We start from the raw sequence: 12837 nt of genomic DNA on the forward strand, positions 1-12837 counted from the left end.
TAATTTTATTTCCTTCCAAATACAAACTATATAAACTACCGTCTTGTTTTCCCAAGAAAGCATAACGCAAGTCTAAAGACCACACATTAGGTTTCCAGTAAGAGTCCCATTTCTATCCACTGGCATCCTACTCAGGTTATGGATCTTTTGCTGGCTTTGTGGGTTTACAGAATTGCTGTTTGTAGCTTGATGGTCTGCAGAAAGAATTTAAAAAGTGATTAACTTCCATTTTTGTTTACACATAAGCATTTACTTTAAACATCAATTTCAGGTGAAATAAATAAAATTAAACTCTGTTTAGAAAACGGTAAACCAAGACATTTGTGATGCACTTTATCCTAATAACTTGTGCATTCTTCAGTTTGGGGAGCTATCAACTCTGCCTCATTGCATGAAATGTTTTTATTATGTTCATGTATCTTGGGAATGATACTATGACTCAGAATTATGTGGTAAGAATTGTTTAGATGATACACAACACCAAAAGAATAAGTTAAAAAGCGAAAACACTGCTAACCAACTGATTATCTTATTTAGGTGCATAGTATCTGTATAAGAATGAGCTATACACTTAGACGAACTGGGTTCAAACCCCATTTCATGTATTTATTGTGAAATGAGGCTGATTAATAGTATCTACCTTTTAGGGTTAGTGAGATTAAGTGGGAGAATTCCTGTAAATCCCATTAGCATAGGGGCTGACACATAGCCAGGGCTTGATGACTATGAGCTATATTGTTATTGCCAAGCTCAGCTGTCACCTCATCTGTGAAGCTCATCTCCCAAATCCTCCAAATACTTTAATGAGAACTATCCCTTTCTTTCTGTACTACTTTGGCATTTTGTTTACATCTCTCGTATAGCACTTCTACTGTGAATTATGGTTATTAACATATACTATACCGGTCTTCTGCATTAGATATTAGGCTCCAGATGGCAAGGAGCATGTCTTCTTCATCTTTATATTTTAATCTCAGTACCCCTTTCCCAAGACCTAATACCAGGTTTATGCACACTGGACTTTAAATGACTGTATATTAAGTTAACATGACATGTTCCTTGGCACCCTTCGGGTCTCATATCAAATGTCATCTCTCTGTTGACTGATTCCAAGAAGCCTCCCCAGCCCTACCCACCCCCTAACCAAAGTACCTCTACTACATCGCACTGTTTATTTCTTTCACAGTCCTTATCATTTGGGGAAATAATGTAATTAACATATATACTTGTTTGTTGCTTGTCTCTCCTCACAGAATGTAAGCACCATGATAGTGGAGCTCTTGTTCACACTGAATCCTTAGCCCCAGGACAGTCAAGAGTCAATTTAAGTACTCGGAAAGTACTTCTTAAATGAATCATACCTCTTCTGAGGGCCAAGGTATGACAGTGGCAGTAGAAGTGATGTGTCCCAGTGCCCCTCGTTTAAAGAGCTAGTAAAGTTGCTGATGGCTTTTGAATGTTTAAAAAGGTGATATTCAGGAACAACTGTGATAAGGCACCAGTCCCTACCTCACTCCCTTTGTCTTTGCCATCCCCAGCCCCCTCTGATCACAGAGAGGCCCCACCTGCAGGCTTAAGCCCCAATGAATTCCCAAACCAATAATGGCCTGAGGAAGGAAAGCCTCAAACAGCTGTTGGAGCCATGACTGAAAGAGTTAATGAGGCCCCAGTCATTCCTGCACGGTTTAGACGAGGTTTGTCTACATGCGAGGGTCTGCCAGACAGTACTCCCCAGACAAGCATTGTCTCTTCGTATAGGTAATGCAAAACTCTGGTTCACTAGAGTCTGGAACATTGCACCATTTGAATGATGCAACCAAAGTTTTGAATTACTTTTATTAAATGTAGTAGATGAACATGGTCTTCCACTTGGCTCATTCCCAAATTTGTATCGGGGTCTGGTGAATGACCTGGGGACTTGAGAACAAATCCAAAAGATCTGGTAGGATCTTCCATAGAAATAGTGGTGGAGCCTGATCGTCATTACAGAACAAGGCCTTTTTGTTCTTTTTCTGATTGAAGAATACAGGAGTCTTAACCAATTATACAGAGTGTTTCATATATTATGGCTTGGAAAGAAAATAAACCCTTTTTGGCAGAATCTGTGACCTTGGTTTTTTTGTTTTGTTTTGTTTTTTATTTTTGGCTGCGTCAGGTCTTCGTTGTGGCGTTCGGGATCTTTTTTTTGTTGTTGCCGCACACAAGCTCTTTGTTGCAGTGCTCAGGCTTCTCTCTAGCTATGCGTGTGGGTTTTCTCTCTCTAGTTGTGGTGCGCAGGCTCCAGGGTGCTGGGCTCTGTGGTCTGCGACAGGCGGGCTCTCTCGTTGAGGCACGTGGGCTCAGTAGTTGAAGCACACAGGCTTAGTTGCCCCGTGGCATGTGGAATCCTCGTTTTCCGACCAGCGATCGAACCCGCATATCCTGCATTGGAAGGCGGATTCTTTACCACTGGACCACCAGGGAAGTCCCTGTGACCTTGGTTTTAAAGAAATTACATGAGCTATGCCATAGTATAAAATTATCAACTCAGCTTCTCATTAACTAAAAAATGATATTACCTGGACCAGAAATCTTGACTCTGGAGATTCCAGGTTGGTGACCACGTGGAGGTGCTAGGATAGTGACACTCCCAGAGAGGACAGAGAAGCACCACATTCCTTCCCACACACCTTGCCCTGTGCATCTCTTTTGCCAGTTGTTCCTGAGTTATATCCTTTTATAATGAACCAGAAGTAATCTAAAACACAAGACACACAGACAGAACATCACATGGGGACAGAGGCAAGGACTGGAGTGATGCATTTACAGGCAAGGAACACTGAGGATTGCTGGGAACACCAGAAGCTAAGGAAATAAAACAGATTCTTCCCTAGAACTTTGAGAGAGAGCACAGCCCTGCCAACACCTTGATTTTGGATGTCTGGCCTCCAGAATTGTGAGAGAATAAATTTCTGTTATTCTAAGCTACCCAGTTTGTGGTACTTCGTTTTGGCGGCCCAGAGAAACTAATACGGGCTCCTCTACAAGCTGCCATGCCCATCTATGGATTAACCAAATAGTAACAAAATTTTCCTCTGAGCAAAGCATTCACTACATAGGGAAAGAAGCACAAAAATTGTTTGCTTCTCAGAGGGTTTATTATAGTGTCTAGGTTGTTGCTTACTGGAGAAGGATTGAATACATTTTCAGTTGTGATGGATTCCTGTAATAAGATTAAAGGGTACATGTTCTCTTCTGTGAAAATTGTAGAAATAGGCATGAAAAGAGGAGACCTCAATGTTCATTATATAATGCTGGGTATTAATGAGAAGAGAATTGGTTTATTTGCTTTCCAGAGATAATTTGATGAGTCAGGATTTTAAATTATATTGTCTTTTCAGACAAAATTTAGATCCCCATGTGCTCAATTGTATTCCATTGGAATTGCAAAGTTTTGCTGTAGGAAGGAGGACTTAGCAGGACAAATGAGTGATAAAACCATAAGAAATTCGGTTTTAGAAAAATGAAAACTAACTTCTGGGAAGTTGCTGGAATAACACTGGTCAAAGAATAATGCAAGTTGTATTTTACACAACAGAATAGGGGCATTTCATACATGTTAATATGTCTCTTTTTCATTTTTGGCCACACTGCATGGCTTGCGGGGATCCTGACTAGGGATGGAACCTGTGCCCCCTGAAATGGAAGCATGGAGTCCTAACTACTGGAGCACCAGGGAATTCCCAATATGTCTTTATTAAAAAACAAAACTTGACTCTCTCTCACAGCCTCCATCCAATCCATCAGCATATTTTGGCTATGTGTCCTTCAAAGCATATCTAGACTCTGACCATCTCTTCTCACCCTCACTGCTCCCACTCTAGTACAAGTTTCCATCCTTTTTCCTGGGGGTTATTGCACTATGCTCCTAATTTGTGTCCCTGTGTTACCCTAGATCTTCTCACTCTTTCATTCAAAACTCTCCAGTGGGCTACTCAATTCATTCTAAGTGATGGCCAAAGTCCTTACAATGCTCACAAAGACCTACATGGCCTCCCCCTGTGCCTCTGCCAGCAACCCGCTACCTCCCTTATGGTTACCTGCTACCGTCTCCACCTTGATCACTCCACTCAAGCCTCGGTGGCCTCCTTGCCCCTCCCATCCTCTGAAATGCTCTTCATGCAGGTAGCCACAGGGCTACTCCTTAATTTCCCTCAGGACTTTGCTAAAATGTGACTTAATCAATGACCCTCCCTCTATCCCACTGTTTTTCTCCATATCTCTCATCACCACGTGCCCCATCATACATGTTATTTGATTAGTCTGCCTCTCCGTACCCGCAAGGTTCTGCATCTGCAGATTCAACCAACCTTGGACGGAAAACATTTGAAAAACAAAATTCCGGGAAAGTTCCAAAAGCAAAACTTAAATTTGCGTCGCACCAGCAACTATTTACACAACGTTTACACTGGATTTACAACTATTTATATAGCACAAAAATACCGTGCTATTTTATAAAAGGGACTTGAGCATCTGCCGATTTTCGTATCTGTGGTGGGTCTGGGAACCCATCCCCTGCTGACACCAAGGGACCCCTGTATTTACCTACTCTCTGTCTGCCCCCGCTGAAACGTAAGTGCAGTGAAAGCAGAATGTTTGTATGTCTTGTTCACTGCTCTACCCCCAATCTTTAAGACAAACCCTGGACCACAGCAGCACTAAACAGATATTTTTTGATACCTTTCACTCTACATTTTTCTGACTCCTTCATTAGACTCTAAGTAAAGACTGTGTTTTATTCACCTATCTCTGTGCTCCACATATGTTCTTTGAATGAATTATTATAAAACGTTTTGAAAGAAATTTATAGCTCCATTTATTTTGAAATTCACTTTACACTTACAGCAAATAGAAACTAATAGGCACAGATGGTGTTACTTTTAGGTTTATTTGTTTGAATAAAAGAGGAAAATAATTGAAAGCAACCAATGTTCATTTTGAATATTGATTTCTAATCTTCTTATTTTAAAATTCAAATTATGCTCTGAAATGTCCTAAAGAATTGAAGCAGACATTTTCAATTCCATGGACATTGAATCCATATTTCTTAGGTTGATGCAAAACTGAGGCTCCCTGTTCTCTTATTTTAATTCTCTCTCTTTTATTCCCCATTTCTATACACAGGGGATAAAGGGAAACATTCATCCTCGCAGAATGGCATGGCACGCAGAAGTGATGAGGGTTGCACTCTAAGAGGATTAAGCACACAAAGAAGATAATTAACTTGCTGAGGCCCTACAGAAAATTGTGGAATAGTAAGAACAGCATTCAGAGTTTCTGTTATCCTAAGAAAGATCGATTCAAATAGCTACAGTGCATGCCTCAGAGTTCATTTGTAAGCCCCAAGTGTTAATATAAATGAGAAGAATATTTAACCTTAAACGTAAGGCAGAGAAAATAAAATGTTAATAATTTAAAAGTGGCTTGCTTTTAAATATAGGCTGACATCTAGTTTAAAACCAAAACAGACTATATTTTTGTTACTGTCTTTAAAATCATTCACAAGAGCAATAGAACTCCACGTAATAAAATTTCACTAGGGAAAAATGATGAGAATGCAGAGATACTAGACTTACTTCTCTAAATGCAAACCCTTATAGGTGGTTTAAATAGCCTCTTATAGGGTACTTTCCCTGGCTGGGGAAATTATGAGCAATTTTAATTTTCCTTCTTTGAGCTTTTAGAGTCTTTCAAAAATTTTATAAAGAACGTATAGTTTTTAATCAGAAAAAATTATGACAATTATAATGTGCTTAGATATTTTTTCTAATACATATAATGCTCAGCCTTTAAATGTAGACATTAGAAGTGTACCTCATGTGTTCGAAAGCAAAACGCCCAGTTGATTGGGCAGAAAAACAGCTCCAAGGCTACCGAATTTGACTCATTCCCTGAGTGCTGTTTATTGGAAATTGAAAATGTAGTGCCAGGCAGATAAGTCATCATCTAAGGAAAGTGAGTCAGAGAGCGGAACCATTTTTGACAGGCAATTGGACTTCGGAAAGAAAGGGCTAGAGAAAGAGAAACTAACTGGAAAGAATCGGATATTTCTTTGATGCCTGTAATACCCTACATGCAAACATCAGTGAGAAATGGGCAACAGTTAATGTTTTAGATTTTGCCTAATGATCTATTATCCTCTAAAATCTTGGGAATATTCATTAATACTCTTGAATATATTATTTCAGACAAGATTTAAAATCATTCTGACACAGATATGTGCCTTCAGGACATTCCCCACAGGAATATCTTTTCTCCTTCCACTCTCTGGCTTTGGGAAGTTTGGTTCAATTTGACCCAACTCTTAGGTCTCTGCCAATGCAGAGTTGCTATACGCAGAAGGTTGGTGGCGGTCTCTTAGTCTTGATAATACCAGCTAGACTAAGTAATTCCTCTGGGTATCATCTGCAAGCCTAAAGGTGGAAATCAAGGGAAAAAGCAAAAGGAATTCAAGGGTGAAGGGAATTTCTGCCACCTTTTAAGTAGTGAGATGGGGCTAACTGCAGCAGAATTGGTTGGGACAATACAAATAAATGTAAGGTGTTTATAAGGAAATTGATGTAAATTTTAGATAATTAAAAACCACAATTTTCTTAGTGTGTAATCAAATATCTTATAAATACAAACAATATATTATAATGTGTCAGTTTAAAAATAAAAATATTTATGTAAACCATGCACAATCCCTTCAAAGTTTCTTCAGCATTATAAATGGGCAATACATGGGAAGAGTGTGCCATCTAGTGGATAAAGGAAAAATACATTTTTGTGTAGGAAGTGGGGGGCAGGGTTAGAACTCTTTAAGCAAAGGTTAGCATTCCTCATTATACTATTTTATTAATCAAACACTTGTTTCTTAATTCAGAATCAAGTAGATTCAGATATTTTGATATATACAGTGCTTTAAAACACATAAATGATTTTGCCAATACATTCTATTACTTTTTTTCTGTTTAAAAGTGTAACACATGCCATTGTAGAAAATTTCTAAACTACAGAAAGGTACAGAGAAGAAAGTAAAATCTATAACCCTGCTGCCTAGAGACAACACAGTTAACATTTTAATGAATTTCTTTCAACTCATTTTCTACGTATTCACAAATGTTCATATAACTGACATCTCAGAAAGTAATGTTTGAAGGGTGCTTTAAAACATTAAAGTTACACTATGTGTTTTTAACCATGTGATTAAAACTTGCTATTGTTCGGGGAGGTTCCTTTCCTGGAGGGAATAAACTATGCATTGCATGGATAAATGAGAGAATATCTTATGTTTAGGAAATTGCAAGTGGCTCAATACTGTTGGAAAGTGAAGTTAGAAGTTTAACTTCAGTGAGAAGAATGAACAGGAGTTGGAGAGGTATGTGGAAACTGGGCCAAGAAGAACCATGGGTATGCCAGTTGGGTATGTTGTCTGTTGATAGGGATAACTATTGAGGAATTTGGGGTAATGGACTGATGTTATTGGGTTTGGATAGCACACAATAATAAAAACAAGTAATGTGATACTAATATGGAGAGCAGACTGAAATAATGGTTCTCCAAGCTTGCTGCACTTTATTATTTATTTATTTATTTATTTATTTATTTATTTTTGACTGCGTTGGGTCTTCATTGCTGTGTGTGGCCTTCTCATTGCAGTGGCTTCTCTTGTTGTGGAGCATGGACTCTAGGCTCGCGGGCTCAGTAGTTGTGGCTCACGGGCTATAGAGCACAGGCTCAGTAGTTGTGGCCCATGGGCTTAGTTGCTCCGCAGCATGTGGGATCTTCTCGGACCAGGGCTCGAACCCATGTCCCCTGCATTGGCAGGCGGATTCTTAACCACTGCGCCACCAGGGAAGCCCTGGCTGCACTTTAGAACTACCTAGGGAGCTTTAAAAATACTGATCCCCAACTCCAGTCCAAACCAATTAAATCAAGATCCTTGGGAATGAGATCTTTTAAATAGTTTCCCAGATGGTATTATTATACAGCTTGGGGTGAGAATCACTAGACTAAAGAGAGATGAAACCAGAGACAGAAAATACCACTAAGAAGGGAGTTGCATTAGGTCATGTGAAAAATTAGGTGTGCTTAAACTAGGTTAGTGACAGTACAGGCGTGGAGAAGTTGTGTAAGCGGTAGAATTGATGCGAGTTGATAATTAATTGAACACAAAGTATGAAAAACAAAAGAATCAAAGATTATTCTCTAATGGTATCTTGGTAGATGGTGTCAGTAGGAAATACAGCTGATTGGGTATGCGTGGGGGAATCAGAAAGTGTGTTTAGAAGCAGCTACAGGGACTTCCCTGGTGGCGCAGTGGTTGAGAATCCGCCTGCCAATGCAGGGGACACAGGTTCAAGCCCTGGTCCAGGAAGATCTCACATGCCGTGGAGCAACTAAGCCCTTGCACTACAACTACTGAGCCTGTGCTCTAGAGCCCGTGAGCCACAACTACTGAGCCCGCGTGCTGCAACTACTGAAGCCCACGTGCCTAGAGCCTGTGTTCTGCAACAAGAGAAGTCACCACAGTAAGAAGCCTGCGTAACTCAGCAAAGAGTAGCCCCAGCTCGCCACAACTAGAGAAAGTCCATGCGCAGCAACGAAGACCCAACACAGCCCAAAATAAATAAATAAAATTAATAAATTTATTAAAAAAAATAAAAGCAGCTACAATTTTCCTTTAGGTTCATCATCGATGACACAAAAACTTAGATACATTTTCTGTTTGCCTGTTGGGCCAGATAATGTCTCTCAGCTCCACCCCACCCTCTAATTGTCTCCTTTGGTGACCTTGGGACCCAGACTACAAATCACATCTTTCCTCCACCAGGCTCTTCCAGCAGGGGCATGAGAGGAAAACTGCAACACTGGTGAAGAAGAGGGATTTGCTCTTCCCCGTTTGCCTTTTTGGTGGCTTCCTGTCTGATAGGGGTTCTACCGAAAATCGCTTTGGCCACACGTTTTTCACCCCTGTAGACGTCATGCCTTATCTGTAGCCACCACTGACTCCAATTTGCAATTTTTTCAGCACTTGTAGAACCAGCCTCATCCTTACCCCACCCCCGCACAGAAACCAGCGGCCAACAATCCGGTGTCTCCTCCTCAGAGGTCTGGGTTTCAGCACCCCAGGGACCCCTCTATAAATTTCTAAGTTTTTCTCTCTGTTCCCTTTGCTCCTTCAGACCTAGGGATGGTACACGCTTCCAGAAGTTGCTATTTCCACGATTCCTTAGAGTTCTCTTTTTACTCATTTAGTTGTTATCACCTTTATATCTATATGACTATTCCTTATATTAAGTTCTTTCTACTCAAATAACTTGTATAGTTTCTATCTCTTGTGTAGTTTCTATCTCCTGACTTGACCCTAGAGGGGTTGGGTGAAAAAGTGCACCTTCAGCCCTAATTTGGCCTGACCCTCTTTCTAAGGGCCACCACTCTATATTCTAGACTAAATAAACACTGAGCTACAATGGCCGTTTCAGCAGCTCTTTTTAGAGAAGAGTTAAATAAGCATTTCCCAGCAGTACAAAGTATAAAAACCTAGAAGTTGTGGCTTTACCTAATTCTTTCTCTTGTGCCACACAAGGGAGAGAGGAAAAGGGAAAGCCTCAGGGCTTCAGATTGTTGTCCTTTGTTTCTGAACTCTATCTCCCCAAACTCTAACCCTCTTCCTGCAGACCTTGCTCAAGCCTCCACCATCAAGGGTCTCCACCCATTTTCTCAGGGAAATTCAACTTCTCGCCACTTGAGAAAGGAGCCACGTTCTTGTGTGTGGTTAACTACACAGGCTTTGTTCACAAGGTGACGGGGTTTTCCTGGGCCTGAGGTTTCCCAGAGGGACAGAGGAGCTCGCCTGTGGCCCTGCGGGCTCTGGCTTTGTGGGGTAAAGGTGATGAGTGCTCTGATTCCAGATTGGTCGCTTCGTCAGTGGGCACTCCTACCATTTTCCACTTGATTTATAAAAGAACAAAGACAACTCACTTCCATGAGTTTTCTTCCCAAGACAACACAATCTAGCATTATATGAGGAAGGTATAATCTTCATATTGATGTGACTTTTTTTTTTTTTTCGGTATGCAGGCCTCTCACTGTTGTGGCCTCTTCCGTTGCGGAGCACAGGCTCCAGACGCGCAGGCTCAGCGGCCATGGCTCACGGGCCCAGCCGCTCCGCAGCACGTGGGATCCTCCCGGACCAGGGCACGAACCCGTGTCCCCTGCATCGGCAGGCGGACTCTCAACCACTGCGCCACCAGGGAAGCCCTGATGTGACTTTGACTCTACTTTTTTGGGAAAACGTAACCTTTCAATTCCTAGATATGGATCTTCTGGCTTTTTCCTGAGCATGTCCATGTTACTAGAACCATCACTTTAGTTTGGAATTGCTCTGTATGAATCACTTAGGGAAAATGCCAGCTTCAAATGGATTCTTTCTAACAATGTAATATTTCCTCTCAGAAAAGTTTTAGTGATGGTGGAGGAAGGGGATCTTTTTTATTCCATCAAACTGTCTCTAACTCTATCTCTATCTCCATCACTTTCTATCTCTGTCTCCACCCACAAAACCACCACAGAGGGTGGGATAGGGAGGGTGCGAGGAAGACGCGAGAGGGAGGGGGTATGGGGATATATGTATACATATAGCTGATTCACTTTATTGTACAACAGAAACTAACACAACATTGTAAAGCAATTATACTCCAATAAAGATGTTATTAAAAAAAACCCCACCACAACTGATCTTTTGTCCAAAACACTAAGGTAGAAGCAATATCAAAATTATCCATATTGGGCCTCCCTGGTGGCGCAGTGGTTAAGAGTCCGCCTGCCGATGCAGGGGATACGGGTTCGTGCCCCGATCTGGGAGGATCCCATATGCCGCGGAGCGGCTGGGCCCGTGAGCCATGGCCGCTGGGCCTGCGCATCCGGAGCCTGTGCTCCGCAACGGGAGAGGCCACAACAGTGAGAGGCCCGCATACCGCAAAAAGAAAAAAAAAAAAAAAAAAAAATTATCCATATTAACTGCCTCCCTTCTCTTCACTTGGAATATAATTTGAGATTTCACACCCTACAAGCAGTGGATTTCATTCTAAAATCATAAACTAAAAAGCTTCTGCACAGTAAAAGAAATAACAAAATGAATGGGAGAAAATATTTGCAAACCATATATCTGATAAGGGGTTAATACCAAAATATATGAAGAACGCATACACCTCAATAGCAAAAACTCAAACAATCTAATTTTAAAATGTGCAGAGGAACTGAATAGACATTTTTCCAACAAAGACATACAATGCCCCACAGGTACATGAAAAGGTACTCAACATCACTAATCATCAAGGAAATGCAAATCAAAACCACAAGGAGATATCACTTTATACCTGTTAGAATGGCTACTATCAAAAAGAAGAGATAACAAGTGTTGGTGAAGGTGTGGAGAAAGGGGAACCCACGCGCACTGTTGTTGGGAATGTAAATTGGTGCAGTTACTATGGAAAACAGTTCGGAGGTTCCTCAAAAAATTAAAAATAGAACTACCATATCATCCAGCAGTCCCACTTCTGAGTATATATCCAAAGGAAATGAAATCAGTATTTCAAAGAGGTATCTGTCCTCCCATGTTTATTTAGCATTATTTACAAGTAGCCAACATATGGAAACAACCTAAGTGTCCACTGATGGATGCATGGATAAAGAAAATGTACCATATATACATATATATATATGTATATATATATATTATATATATATATATACATATATATATGTATATATATATAAAATGGAAAATTGTTCAGCCATAAAAAAGAATGAAATCCTGACATTTGTGACAACATAAGTGGACCTTGAGGGTATTATGCCAAATGAAATAAGTCAGATGGAGAAAGACACTGTATGCTTTCTCTTAAATGTGGAATATACATTTTTTAAAAAAAGCTCATAGATACTGAGAACAGATTGGTAGTTGCCAGAGACGAGGGATGGGGGCAAAAGGTACAAAATTCCACTTATAAAATAAATCAGTGTTGGGGATGTAATGTACAGCATGGTAACTATAGTTAATAATACTGTATTGCATATTTGAAAGTTGCTAAGAGAATACATCTTAGAAGTTCTCATCACAAGAAGAAATATCTGAACTTTGTATGGTGACTAATGTTCACTAGACTTATTAAGGTAATCATTGTACAATATATACAAATATCGAGTCATTATGTTGTACACTTGAAACTAATATAATGTTATACGTCAATTATACCTCAATACCTTAATTTTTAAAAATTAACAGCTTAAAACACCACACACACATCTGTTATCCCAGTTTTTCTGTGTGTCAGGAGTCTAGCGTGTTTTAACTGGACTTCTGCCCAGCATTTTACAAGGTTGAAATCAAGGTGCTGGCCAGCTGTGTCCTCATCTGGAAGCTTAAATAGGGAGATATCCACCTCCGAGCTCCCTCAGGAGCTTTACTGAAATTATTCTTTTCCAGCTGATCCACAGTGCAGCTTTGCCATTGATTGGATTTCTATCTATATGGACTATTATTTTGTCCCTTTTTTCTTTTCTAAGCCCTGTGCCATTGCCACAGTGTTTATTATAACATCAAAATATCTGTGATATCTAGCTAGAGAAGTCTTCTTTCCTTGTTTTTCTTCTTTTGGGGTGTGTCAGGTAGTTTTGGTCTTCTGCCATTCTATGTAACTATTAACATGAGCATGTAAAGTTTTAAACAGTTGGGGCTTTGGTTTGGAATTCTATTGAATCTGTATATCAGTTCGGGGATGTGTTAGTTTGCTAGAGCTGCCATAACAAAAT

The 12837-nt window shown here is 40.2% G+C and overlaps 1 long non-coding RNA gene across 1 annotated transcript in view; it reads right to left on the bottom strand.

Moving 5' to 3' along the window:
* The window catches only part of LOC132499273 (uncharacterized), a 16126-nt gene continuing 3289 nt past the window's right edge, over window positions 1–12837 (bottom strand). The window contains exons 2-3 of the long non-coding RNA XR_009533835.1: window positions 2559–2737; window positions 1–194 (exon numbers count right to left, since the gene is read on the bottom strand). This is a non-coding gene — a long non-coding RNA (uncharacterized LOC132499273). The remainder of the gene's footprint in view (window positions 195–2558; window positions 2738–12837) is intronic.

This window comes from Mesoplodon densirostris, chromosome 11 (genome assembly GCF_025265405.1).
Source record: "Mesoplodon densirostris isolate mMesDen1 chromosome 11, mMesDen1 primary haplotype, whole genome shotgun sequence".
Classification (NCBI taxonomy): Eukaryota; Metazoa; Chordata; class Mammalia; order Artiodactyla; family Ziphiidae; genus Mesoplodon; species Mesoplodon densirostris.